Source organism: Lucilia cuprina, chromosome 4 (assembly GCF_022045245.1).
Source record: "Lucilia cuprina isolate Lc7/37 chromosome 4, ASM2204524v1, whole genome shotgun sequence".
NCBI lineage: Eukaryota > Metazoa > Arthropoda > Insecta > Diptera > Calliphoridae > Lucilia > Lucilia cuprina.
In genome coordinates this window covers 41,422,935-41,437,571 of record NC_060952.1, presented here as the reverse complement: position 1 = coordinate 41,437,571, position 14,637 = coordinate 41,422,935, and positions in this window count along the sequence as shown.

Below are 14,637 nucleotides of genomic sequence, written 5' to 3'. Positions count from 1 at the left end.
AAGTGCGCTAAAAGTTTAAGCCGAAAAGAATTATTCGAGTGGGAAAATATACGAAGATCAATAGGTAAGTAATTCCAACACCGGGCCACTCGAACAATAAAAGACCGTATTAGTCAATTTTTATATGGATTAAAGTCTAGCCTATAGAGTATAGACTATAGTACTGTCAATTGACTATAGTAAAGTCAATTAGGTATTACATTATATATATGCAATATTAGACTATGATATGAACAGATGTCAGTCACGCCTATAGTCTGGATTATAGTCTAGTCTATTCTATCGTTTGGACTAGAGTCTAGACTGAACTATAATTTAGTGTATAGGCAGGACTAAAGTAAGGCTGTTACTATAGTCTTTTTATGGTCTGCAGCCTTATATCCATTATATAATCTAGTTTATACTCTGAACTATTATATAGTCTATAATATGTACTAAAGTACAACGTATTCTATAGTCTGGAGTATAGTATATTTTTTAAACTGAACTATAGTCTATTCTATATTGTGGACTATAGTCTATTCTACACTTTGAACTATAGTCTGCATTATGTTTTCTTATCTATCTTATCGGCCTTTTATCTATATTATAGATAATGAACCAATAAGACTGAAATAGTCTGGGCTATAGTCAATTATATTGTCTGGATTATTGTCTAGACTATATTATGGACAATGGTCTTTACTATGGTTCATTCTAGAATATTCTGTGGTCGCAAATATAAAATAGTATATAGTATGAACTTTATTCTATTCTATAGTCAATTCTATAGTCTAGATTATTCCGTAGACTGAACTGTAGTATATTCTATAGTTTCGACTGTCATCTATTCCATACTATGGACTATAGTATATATTCTAATTATTTAATATTATGTAATCTGGGCTTTAAGTTAAACTTTAGTATATTCTATAGTCCGGACTTGATTCTGTAGTCTGGTCTAACCTATTCTACAGTTTGTACTATAGTCTACTCTTTTGTCTGGACTATAGCCTATTTCATTGTCTGGGGTATATACTAGTCGACAATTTATAGTCTAGTCTGGTCTACAGTCTGGACTATATAGTCCAGTCTTCATATATAAAATATTCTATATAAAGAAAATGAATATCTGGACTATAGTCTAGTGTAAATTTTAAATTATAGCCTAGACTAACATCTACTCTTCTGGTTTTTAGTCTATTCTATAGTCTGGTCTATAGTCTATACTATAGTAAGAACTAGAGAATATCCTGAAATATTGTCAAGAATATGGTGTGTATTATAGCCTATTCTACACTATAGACAAGTCTATAGTGTAGACTATAAAATATTTATAGTTCATTCTATAATCTAAACTACAGTCTATTCTATAATATAAACTAAAATGTATCCTATAGAAGATAGTATGTAATAATGTCTATTTTGAAGTCTAGAATATTCTTTGGTCTGAACTCAAGTCTGGACTATAGTCTAGTCGATGTAGCCTAGACTATAGACTATAGCCTGGATTATATAGTAGTATATAATCTGGACTACAGTTATCCAGTCTATATAATGAACCATAGTGTTTGAGTTATATGTAGTCCGGTCTATACTATAGTATATACTTTGAACTATGATCTAATCTAAAATCTCGAGTCTAGTAATGTAGTCTATAGTTCGGATTATTAATTTTAAAATCTTTCTATTATTCATGTTCTAAATAAAATTAATGAAAAGTCTATTTCAAAGCTTTGTATTCCTAATATAATGTGAAGTTTCTATTCTTAGTGATAGTTTATCATCGCGTATAAAATTGATTTCTTAATATAACATGTTACTTATTCTTATTATGAAGAATTGAACATTTTTTTATATTTTAAATATATTTCTATAATTTTTTTTATTTATAATTCCAAATATTTATATTTATTACGATTTGTGTTTAATGTGTTTTGTCATTCACGTCAAACTTTATATGTTTATAATTAAAAAAAAAATTAACGACGAAAATTTGCATTGACGATCACTTAATGATTTAAAAACATCCATAAATTTTAATGATTTTTGTCACATAAACAAAACTATTTGATTTATTAAAACATTTAAATTTTAATAAACAAATTATAAAATAATAAAAACTATTTAACAAAAATATATATAGATTAAAGGCATTTTACAAATATTCTGGAAAATATATACAAAAAACTACTAATTATAAAAAACAAATGCTGCAAACTACTTTCAAAAGAAAAAGGTTAAAAAAAAAGTTTCTTGCTGGTAGATTTTTATACAAACAGGAGATTTGGATTTTTTATTCTTTGGTGATTTTTGTATAAAACAAACTACTTAAAAAAATTATTATACAAAACTAATATTTACTTACAAAATATTTGGTTTATTATTTTTTTTTGTTTTGGTATTATTGAGTTTGGATAAGAAAACAATTGTTATTTGATTTGTTATAAATTTGATGATTTGATTTTTTATTTTTTTTAAATATTTAAATTATAGGCGTCGGTTTTTGTTTTGTCGTTATGGATTTAAAAGGCGCGCGTTAGGTTACATACACACAGAGATAGAGAAAGAGAGATTGAGTGTTATACATACAAACACATTTATACAAAAATATGCCAAATGTGTTAAGTACAGATGTGACAATATTTTTTTTTATTCGCATGTAGCCAAGTTGTATGTTGACAGTTCATATTTGTGACGTTTGTTTTTTCATATTATGACAGATTATTTGAGTTTTTATTTTTTTAATTTATTCATAGATGGTTTTTGTTGATGTATTTTTATTGACCATGACGAAAGTTGTTGTTGTTTTTTTTTTTTTGGTTTGTTATTATTTATTTTGCATTTTAATACATTTTTGTACAATTGAATCACGTTTTGTACAGAGTTCAAATAATAAAAAGTTTATGTAGTTTATTTAATTATTTGTTATTTTTACAAAAGTTGTTGTTATTTGATTGTTTTATTTCGTTTGGTTTGATTTTGCAAATAAATATATGAAAATAGTAACGTTAATTGTTGTTTATTATTACACATACATACATACATAAATAGAGATTTTTAAATTTGTATAAAATAAGTAAAAACTATAGTATAATTATAGGCATAAAGAGGCGCACAACCCTTGTTGGTGTTGAAGAGAGTCAGTAAGAAAAGTAAGGATAGGAGTTTGTATGTTTTTTGGTTTTGTATGTATGTATATAATGAAGTTTCTTTTTGTTTCTCAAGGAATTTTCAAAAGTAATAATTACAATAATAGCAATTACATTCGTACTTGTAGTTATAATAATGTTTCTAATTATAGTAGTTATTGTTATATTTGTAGCATTAATTCTGAAAATAAGTTTGCAACAATAGCTGCCAATTGTAAAGGGATGTTTTTATACTAGAAATAAGTTTTGTTTAGTATTTCAAGAAGTACCTAATTAATATCAGTCAAATACAATTGTTTAAAAAATTATTTAAACAATTGTTATTGTTAATTGTTGGACTTGATCGTTCCTTATGATTTTTTTAGGTCAAAAGGGGTTTGAAATAGGAAAATTTATGTTAATTATAGTTAAGTGGTACATTATTTACCGCCCTTGTATTTAAATATATTTTTTACACAAAGTACAGGTACTGGAAAAAACTTAAAGCATACAACGTCAATATGAATGTCATATCTATTCATGTTCGTTTGCCAGACTTGGTTTGGGTATAGTAAAATGTCACTATCGCAGTCATTGTCCAACATCCAATGTACAAAGCAAAAATAAAACGAAGTACTTCCGAAAGAATAACATTTATCACCACTTCAAGGTACCTAGTGATTTTTTTAACCTTCTGCGGAAGTAATGATTATTGACGTCCAAAGAAGCGAAAATAATCTAATTTTGTTTAAAATTTCAGTTCACTTTCAGTATACTTTCTATTGTGAACTGAAATTTTTTGAATTAAACCAATTTTATTTTGGAGTTAATTGATAAATGTGTTTAATTTATTCTGTAATACTACAATTTTACTTCCTAATAAATTCTAAGACAGGAACATACAAATTACTTCCTGAGAATGACTTCAGATGTAGGGAATTTGGAATCAAATAAAAAGAACATCCCTCCTATGACAAGCCTGTGTTAAAATCGTCACTTCTTCAGGTCTATCTCAGTACTTCCATGGAGTAAATTCTACTTCTTTTTCATTTCTTTGGAAGTTCTTTTTTTGCTAGGTAAATCAACTCAAACAAAACAAAATCGACTCAGTTGCTGATCAGCATTTGCCGAAGTAAGATCTGTACGTAACTTTTTTAACTCCACACAGAAATACAACAATAACATTTTGAGAAAGCCGAATTTATGTAGGTAAATGAGAGAGCACATCTGATAGTTTTTTGTATATGAAATTTAATGTACGCTGTCTGTCAAAATCATAATATCAATTTGACAGTTAAAATATACTTTTTAGTTAAGTTTACTGCTGTTTTATTTTGGTTTAAATTTTGTTCTCTGCTGCTTTACCAACACAAATGAATGTGTAACAGTATGTCTATGGGCAACAGTGATCTAGGACAGTGGTGCTCAAACACATATTACCATAGACTACCATAGTTTTATTTTTGTTGGTAAAGCAGCAGAGAGCAGAAATGAACTCAAAATAAAAGTATACTAATAAAATTACTACAATCTATAAAGTATATGCTTAATGTCAAATATTTATTATAGATTTTGACAGAAAGCGTATTTATTTTAAAAACGTCGTGCTTCGACAAGTGTTGATCAACAACTGATTTGATTTTGTTTTTCAAGTTGAGAGCAAACCAACTGCATGCTACGAAACGGCAATTTTGACCTCCTCTGATCTAAGATCACGGTCACATAAAAGGTCAAGGTTGTACATAAAAATATTTAAGTTTTATGGCAATAATTGAGACGTTCCTACTAAAACGCAATAAACCGGATTCAAAAATTCCAATCCAATCAAAAGTTATGAAAATTCGAACGCAGACTTGTATACAGTTATATTGTGCGTCACTGAAACTAGTAAGTCCATTAAAGCTGAGTAATACAACTATTAAAATGTCCAATAGAAACAATATTACAAATACAAGTACAGTTTACTACACTGAAAATAATCCATGCTTAACATGACAAACGAATAATGTCTTACAGAGTATGAAATGCTTCGTGATTTCACAAATTTGTATTAAATTATTATTCAATCGATTTTTTCTTTTATGTTATGACAATAATTCATAGATTAATTTTACTTTTTCTTAAAGATTTTTGTACATTTGTCAAATTAAATAAAGGTTTTTATTATTTACGAAATTTTCGTAAATATTATGAAAAAATGATTTATGGATTATTTCTTTATGGCTTAGTTTTTAAAGCATAATAGCAGTATATAAACAACAACTAGAGTTAACGAATTTTCGTGGACAAACTATTTAATATGAAGGAATTTGAAACTGGAAAATGTTAAAGAAAATTTGTATGTGTGTAAAGCTAAAAATAGTTCAATGCTCTCTAGAAATGTTGTATTTTATGATTAACGTAGTATTTTTTATTATATAGCGTTTTATTTTTCGTTTAGCAGTTTATAGCCTTTGATCCATAAGATGCAGTTCGATGTATATAATTTTATTTGCCGATTTAGCTGTTTAAAACAACTTGATTTAAATGCAGGTCATAGTTAAGCATTTTTCCAAGTATGTAGTTGTTGATGGGGTTGATTTTCAAACGCATATGCAAACACATTATATATGCGATAATAAGCTCAGGAAGGGAAGAGGAGATTGCAGAATCCGAAAAGGTTCCAAGTTTTCATTATTTTTTCTTAATATTAATAAATTTCAGTTTTAAAATTAAATTTTATTTAAAAATTCAATTTTGTTTAAATAGAAATTTCAATTTATGTGATAATTAAAATTAATTATAATAAAAACAGTAGTAGAGTAAGAGTTATTCAATATTTTTAATAAATTTTCCACAAAAAACGGGAACATTTTCAGTTTTATTTTTCATAAAATTTCTTTAAATATCAAACAAAAGGGAAACAGTTAAAAAGAAAATTTGGCAAAAAAGCGCAAGGAATTTTGTTATTCTTTTGTTTTTTTGGAATCCGTTTTGGAAAAATCAAGTGTTTTAGTGCTTTTTTACAACAAAATTAAATAAATAGCTACAGAATACAAATAATTAAGAAAAGTAACAAACAAACAAAGAAACGAACTTAAAACAGTGTTAAGAAAAAAAGTAAAATTTAATTTGTTAAAAAAACATAAATTTCAAAAATTTTAAAAATATTAGTATTTAATGTTTTATTTTATAAAAACTTAAGCTTTCTTTAAATTTATTGGTAAGTGCGTTGCTTTTTTGTTTTTGTGGTGAAACTCACTACGTTTGCCTGTGAAAAATTGCAAAAAAATAAATACACAAAATATTGATTAATTTTTTAATTGATCATTTAGCTTAATTAAATATCTACATACAAATACAAAGACATTGAAAGGATGTGTTTTTTACATACAAAAAAAAAGAAAGAGTAAATAATTAGTGTAGTCAGGTATTGTGTTAAAAAAATAGTTTTATACACAATACATGGAAAGGAGTATTACAAAAAATTAAATAAATTAGTAACACAGTTTGAGATTAGTAGGATTAAAATAAGCATCAATATTTTAGGATACATATGAACAGATATTAATAAGAGTAACAGAGAGACCAGAACAAGTAATGATAAGGAGAGACATACTAAAGGTAGAAAGAAAGAAAAAGACAACCTTGTTTCCTTAATAGATGACTTAAGTAGGATCAAAGTACCATTTTTACAAAAAAATAGTCCTATAGTCTAGTCAATAGTCTAGTCAATAGTCTAGTGTATAGTCTGGTCTATAGTCTAGTCTAAAGTCTAGTCTATAGTCTAGTCTATAGTCTAGTCTATAGTCTAGTCTATAGTCTAGTCTATAGTCTAGTCTATAGTCTAGTCTATAGTCTAGTCTATAGTCTAGTCTATAGTCTAGTCTATAGTCTAGTCTATAGTCTAGTCTATAGTCTAGTCTATAGTCTAGTCTATAGTCTAGTCTATAGTCTAGTCTATAGTCTAGTCTATAGTCTAGTTTTTAGTCTAGTCGTTACTCTAGTCTATAGTCTAGTCTAAAGTCTAGTCTAAAGTCTAGTTGATAATCTAGTCAATAGTCTTGGCTATGGTCTCCAAAAGAGGGTTATCGTCTTATTATAAAAAGAGTTCGATTGTCTGAATTATAATTTCTGGCATTTCTTGACGTGATAATAGGGATATTCAGAAATATATATTTGACATATTTCGAAATACCAAATATTTCATTAGTAAGTAAGTAACGTTGTATCGAGGGTATACCATTAAAAGTAGTATTGAAGTTTCTGGAATATTTCATAACCAGAATGGAATCAAGATTGTCTTCTTCTTATAAAAATGAATGAATTTATACAGATGTAATATATAAGATGAAGAATATTATTTAGGTAAACATCAATAAGATTCTTATATAGATCAACATTTAACATTTAAATTTTATATCGATATATTTATCACACAAAAAAAGACATATTTGATGTTGTAAGTCCAGTTACCAATCTAAATATAAATCAAGTAGAGAGGACAACACCATAAGAAGAAAATAATATTAGAAAATATATAAATTTTCAATTTTCGATTACAGTTATAAGTATTTTGTAACCACAACTAAAATAAACATTAATACCAAGTTCACACGAAGATTTGTATTACTTTATTCGGCTTCTAAAATTCAATAGTCAATTATTCTGTTTCCACAACACATTCGTAATTCTTTGACAGTTCGCCGTTATGTTGAATAATTCAAACTGAACTACGTACAGCTTGTATAACTCGAAGCTGAAATTTTGTATGGCGAATTATGCAATTCAGTTTGTAATTGGGCGTTGAATGAAGAATGCATCGTGTGAACGTGGTATAGAGGTTAAGTTGTAAACAAAGAATATGTTGTCTATTGGTAAATAGAGTTAAATGAAGCAGAAGAGGACAAAACAAATTCGTATGATTATTAAAATTCTATTATAAAATAATATCTGAAGATTAATTACACAGTGCTACATAGAAAAAAATACTTTTTATGTAACAAAGTGAAACTTCTGGTCATTTTTATATAGTGTTTTGTTAAGATTTTAAATATCAAACTAGACTTTGTTAGTTGTTAAAAGTATTATTTTCTATTATTTTAGTAGCACTGTGTCTAGTAGTTGTTAAGCAATTTTAGTAAAATTTAAAAAAAGAATTGTTTTAAATAGTAAATTTAATAAATTTGAGAAAACAAACTAAGAAATCGATTAAATTAAATTTCATTTAAATAATTTATTTTATTATTGTTGTTTTAACTAGTGTGAGAAGAGAGAGAATAATAAATAATTAAGAAACAATCAACCAATTAAAAGTAAGAGTAAGTAATATGTATGTAATATATGTAAGTAAGAGAAACATTTAAACAAAAACACACAAGAGGACAAATAGACGACACTGATTAAAATATAAAAGTTGTTTGTAGGAATTACAAAAATTAGACAGAAAACTAGAGAAGTATTTAAAACGAGTAATCACATAATAATTAAAATTTTTTATATTGGAAATAAATTATTAGAAATTATTGTATACGTTACATAAATATGTATGTATTTCTTTGTTTAATTTATAAAGAAAATATTTCATTGATGTTTACGTACCCAAAAATTTGTTAAAAAATACAAATGCATCCTTTTTATTAGATTTATTATCTGTTGAAGGATAAAAAAAAATAAACAAGGGGAATATTTTTGTTTTATGACTTTTTTAGGAATTTGAGTTAAAAAAAACAAAATTTATTTGCTTAAAAGGGATTTAAGTAGTAAATTAAATAATAAAAATGAAAATGATGGTCTTAAGTTTAAATGATTTGTTTTTAGTTGTTGTTATTTATCTTAAAGATTTATATGCAATTTAATATTTAAACTAAACAAAATTCAAAAAATCAGTTATACTATTTTAAAACTACTCTTTTTACATGAATAAAATGAATTTGGAATTAAGAATGATGGCTTAAGGCATAGGTTTGGATTTAGGGGGGACTTTGTAGTTGAAAACCAAAGTAAACAATTTATTAACAAAATTATCGTTGAGAAATAACTAGCAATGAAATATTAGTAAGATCTGCTTTATTAAATGCGAGAATATTTGTGCAATTCACAATCAGTGTTGTATGATTGTATCGTAGTATGTCGAATATTGTTTACTGTTTGTTTGATATTAAATCCAGGAATACCAAATGTCTCTTAGACATTGTAGTTACTATTATATAGTGCATTAGTAATAAAAGCTTTGAAGAAAACCTCCGCACAGAAGCATTGTTGATAACGGGGGCTCTTCGGACCATCCCATCAAATGAGGGTTTTCTGAATACGGCAAGTAGACTCATCACAATTGTAATGTGGTACATGAGTCAGACAGGTCATTCTACCATCGGACAACATTGATTATTACATCGCTAAACTAAATCTTTTGAAATAAACTTTTTAGTGACCATCCGACACGACTCAATTGTGATGAAAACAATCCTCCATGACGAATCGTACAGGGTTTTCACCGATGGCTCGAAATTAGGTTTATTCGGTTTTTGTAGAAAATACCGGGCATCCCGAAGAGCTCTAAGTTGTATTTTATACAATATCAAACTTAGTCCTAGAATTCGGGAAATCTCTTAATGAGATGGCGAAACATTACACAATAGGACTGTACTGAATTTCTGGACAGAAACGTATATCTGGTAATACCGTTTCGGACTCTCTTGCTAAGGTGATCTTACTAGCAAGAGAGCACACCGACATTTTTTTCAGCATACCGCTCTAAACTTGCAAACGATATATAAGTAAAAAACTAAATAAGCTTGCGCAATGCTTATCATTCACATCCTCTGTCATTGCCTCGCCCTAGCAGATCATAGAATAAATCGGCTGGTAAAAATTTCTTGCACTTAACGGATGTATCGGAAGGTGGTTTAGGAACCCAGAGTTTTAGTTCGAAGTGTATTTATACGCTGACCGTTTCACTCATTTCATGTATCACAAAGGGATCAAGTGTGTCTGTCCCCAATGGAAAAATTGCGAAAATTTTTTGAAAAAAAAACTTTTGAGATTAAATTTTCTTATTTTATAAAAAAAATAATAAAATTATAAGAAATTTTAGGATAAGATTCTTTTTAAGAGAAATTTTGAAACAATACTTTTATGAGAAATTTTGGAAACAAATAATTTTTAAAGTAAATTTTATTTTTGAAAAAAAAAAAATTAAAAACTTTTCGAAACAAATTTATTTTTTAAATTAAGAGCTTTCATTTAATAGATAATTTTCGAAAAATACTTGTTATTATAATTTTTTGGAATTCTCATTTTTTGGAAAAATTTTTGAAAATTAAGGAATTTTTTTGAGTTCTTATTGACAGTAAATTTTTGAAATTTGCTCTTTTTATAGAAAATATTTTTAAAATGTTTTTATTAAAAGTTTTTGTAAAATTTTCCTTTTACAAAAAATTAAAAAAAAACAATTTTTGGAGACAATTTTCAAATTATACTTTTACGAAAAAATGAAAAAAATTCCACTTTTAATATAAAATTTTAAATAAAATTTTTTAGAAAATTTTTCAAAAGATTTTTTGTAAGTTTACAGTTAAAAATTATTTTTTTATAAAAAATTTCCGACAAAATTCTGTTTACAGAAAATTTTTGAATTTTTTTAAATAATTTTTTAAAGTTCTTTTTAGTTTATTGCAGACAAAATATAAAAATTTAAAAAGCTGACTAAGTTTAAATAAAGTTCTCAAGCTTTTGTATGCTTAATTTTTTTCGTATATATGTATATTTCATTGTCAAGAGATTTCCTACACAAAACTTTTTTTGAGTTTATATATGCAAAATCCAAACCAATTTTCTACAACAAAGCTAATCAATAGCAAGGACAGGTGCTGCATTTCGATTTTGAATAAAATTTAATAAAGAAAAATGTGTATTTGTTTCTAACTTTAAGCAAAACCATGCAATTTCATTTCCAATTCATATCAAATCTAAATTATTTTTCTAAAATTTCATTTCTCTAAAGTAATCAAAACAGCATTAGCATTTATTTCTAATACAGTGAGTTTTTAAGATGAAAATTTAACATGAATGAATTGAGAAAAAAACTAACAGCAGCTTAATGATTGACTGGATAATGCTAAAGGAATGAACAGGTAATGAAAGGATGTGGGTGGGAGTGTTTAAGGATGTGAGGTGAAATTGTGTGCTCTTTCTTAGTTTTTCTTAATTTTAATTAAATTTCAACTTAAATTAAAAAGGATTATTTACGGGAAAGCTTAAGTAAAGGATTAAAAATAGGGATTATTTACTTCAACTAAACTACTCTGCCAAACCTATAGGGGTGACAACCAGGTGTGAAAAGTTTGGCAATTTATTAAAAATTGAACTTTGAACTTTTTGTTCAAAAAATATACAAATCAATATTCACACCTGCTTATTTAACCCCTGTGGTCTATTAAAATAAAACAAATTAACTTTCAAACTCTAGGCACTACATCTTAGTCATAGGGGGATAGTACAAGAGGATTGAGGGATTGGTCATAAACATGTTTAGTGTACTTCAAAGAAAATTTTGGGGTAAAAAGACAAGGTGTTAATAAAACCACACATATAAATAAAAATACTAACTAATTGTTTTTTGCTCATTTTTTTTTAAATAATACACATACAATCACATCAATATTAAAACACTAATAAAAACTAATAAAATTATAAAAAAACGTATTAACTTAAAAATTAAAGAAAAAACATATGTATTTTAAAGAACTATAAATAGATAGAGAAATTATAAACAAAATCAAACTACAAGGATTTTCCATCCATCCATTCAAATTTAAACTATAAACTAAGGCGGCTTCTTGTTTTAACATCTTTTATAATTTATTACTAAAAATGCTTTTTGTTGTTTTAAATTTTTTTGGTTTTTTTATTGTGGTGAAACTTTAGTGGAATGTGTTAAAAACTAAAACTAATTTGTTGTTTAAAAAAAAAAAAAAAATAAAAAAAAAAAAATACAATAAACAAATTAACTAATAAAAACAAAAGTAATAAATTAAAAAAAGAACAAAAAGAATATAATTAAATAATAAAAAAACAAAAAAATACTTTTCAAAAAATAACTAAACTAATTAAAAAATTACCAACAAAAAAATTTTTAATAAACTAAATCAACACAAATTCCATTTAGTTGCACTTTTTTGTTCACTATTTTTCTTTTCCTTGAATATTATGAAATTGAATCATTTTGTTAATTATTAAAAATTATTTTCAAAATATCATTTCATTTTTCTCTTTTTTTGTTGATTTCATTTTATGTGATTGTGTTTTTTAATGATTTTACGATTTTTATTTTTAAAGGGATCTGACTGATTGATAGATTTCTGTTAATAAGGGAAAATTTGAAATTATAAATTTTTTAATAAATTGATTTTCCAATTATATTGGCATTTAAGATATTGTGTTAAGTTTTTACGTGTTTTTTTAAAGGAAATTACAGTGATTTTTTAAAGTTTTCTTAAAAATAACCAAATTTTTAACTAAAATCATTTTAACAATTTCTTTATCTAATACTAAAGTTTAGCTATTCTTAGCTATACAGTTCTGTTATTGCGAAATTATACTGAATGAATGGTTTTATTTAAGACCCACCTATGTATGTATATACATCAAATCCGATGAAATACACCTGGGCCTCTATCGTGCCTGTTGTGCGCTCCTTAACCAGTGCCACAGGTGGGAATCAAAGCCACCACTTTCGGTCTAACTACTAACCTACCGGAAGCCCCCATTTCTGAATATAGAAGAGATTAAAAGTCGGCTGATAGACCTTTGACTTCATCAATTTGCTTTTGATTCATATATCATATTTAATTAAATACATGCGAGTTCAAAGCTGCACGTAAGCAGGACTTGAATTCGATTCCCGCCAGATGCTCCCTTATAAGGATCACTCAACAAGTCTGATATTTACCTCTATTCCAAATAACTAATTGGCTATACACACGAACATGTAAAATGAAATAGTTCTATATCCGCCTGTGCCGAATCTTATAGCAGTTGTAAAACGAAAAAGTCTATCAGGATGCTGCTTGTTTATTTCCATGTTTAATATTAAAACCAATTCAAAAAGTATCAATTAAAAAATGAAAAAGTTCAAATAAATTGCTCTTATAAGCTTTCATTCCAACAGGGTCCAATATGTCTGATTCTAAGTTCTATAATTTTTAAATTTCAAATAAGTACCTTTTGAAAAACGGAGAAGTACTTATGTACTGCGGGCTTTACATGTTTAATTTCATGTTCTAGGTTAAGTGCTACAGAAAACTCAAAATGTACCTTATGAAGAACGAAAAAGTACCAAATAAGCCCCCATTTCTACGTTCCCATTTATTTTTTTGCTCTACGAACTTAATTTTATGTTTCTGGGTACAATGTTTTTAGAAAACTACAAAGAGTTCCAAAAAGAATACTTTTTTAGCTCTTGATTTAAAATGTATTTGTTATTGGAATTTCAAAATATACCTATTGAAAAACGATAAAGTACCAAAATGTTCCCTTTTGGTGTTAAGGAAAATTAAATTCAACAAATGCACAGATTTACACACAGTTAGAGTGACGAATATCTCTTAATCGTTCTATAAGGACTCCGAATTTTACACTTTATAGGATCAACCGACAGAATTATGTACATGGGTGTAATCCTTGATAGGAAGGCATCACATTTGTAAGAGAACTATAAGCATGAAATGGCGCTTTAATCCTACTATGACATAATCGTTGTATAAAAGTGCAACTACACCATTTTAGATGAACTGACCAAAAGCTGACCAAGGACTTGCCATCAATGTATACTGTACTGATTGGAAGGCTATGAATCGCAATAATCGAAGGTGCTCTATCTTAAAACAGGCAAAGAATATATCGGAAATTTTGAAACATTAATCCAAAATAGAATGCCATGTTCAAGCGGAATATTAGAGCAAATATTGCAGACCCAAATCGAAACTTTAGCTTCCAATCAGAAATTTGAGCAATAACGCAATGCATAAATTAAAGTTTTAAATTAGAGTTTTTTTACATTTTTTTTAACCTTCAGATAGAGAGTTTTTCACAGAAATATAAACTTTTTATTTGATTTAATATCAATAAATATTATATTTTATGCAATTTAATGAAGCAATATAAACCAAGTTGTTGAAAAAGCAACAAATTAAGAGGTTTAGGTCCAAAATCAATGTTATATGGTTAAACATGGCAATAAAATTAATCAAATTTGTATGATAATGAGCAATATTTTCATATTTTCGCGGATTTGTGTTCAGAATATCCAAATTATTTATGTCCAAAAAACACTTATCTTGCAACAGTAAATTATCGAAAATAATAGAGTTTGAAGCAATTTTTAAAGTATTTCATTTAGAATTTTTCTTTTTTTTTAAGAAAAAATATTTTTTTTTTTGAAATTTATGTCACTGGTGCGGGATAGTTTTCTTAATATTTTGACTTCAAAATCTTATTTTCATGAAAATGATAGATAGTGACTATTGAATATAGTCTCTCGATATAT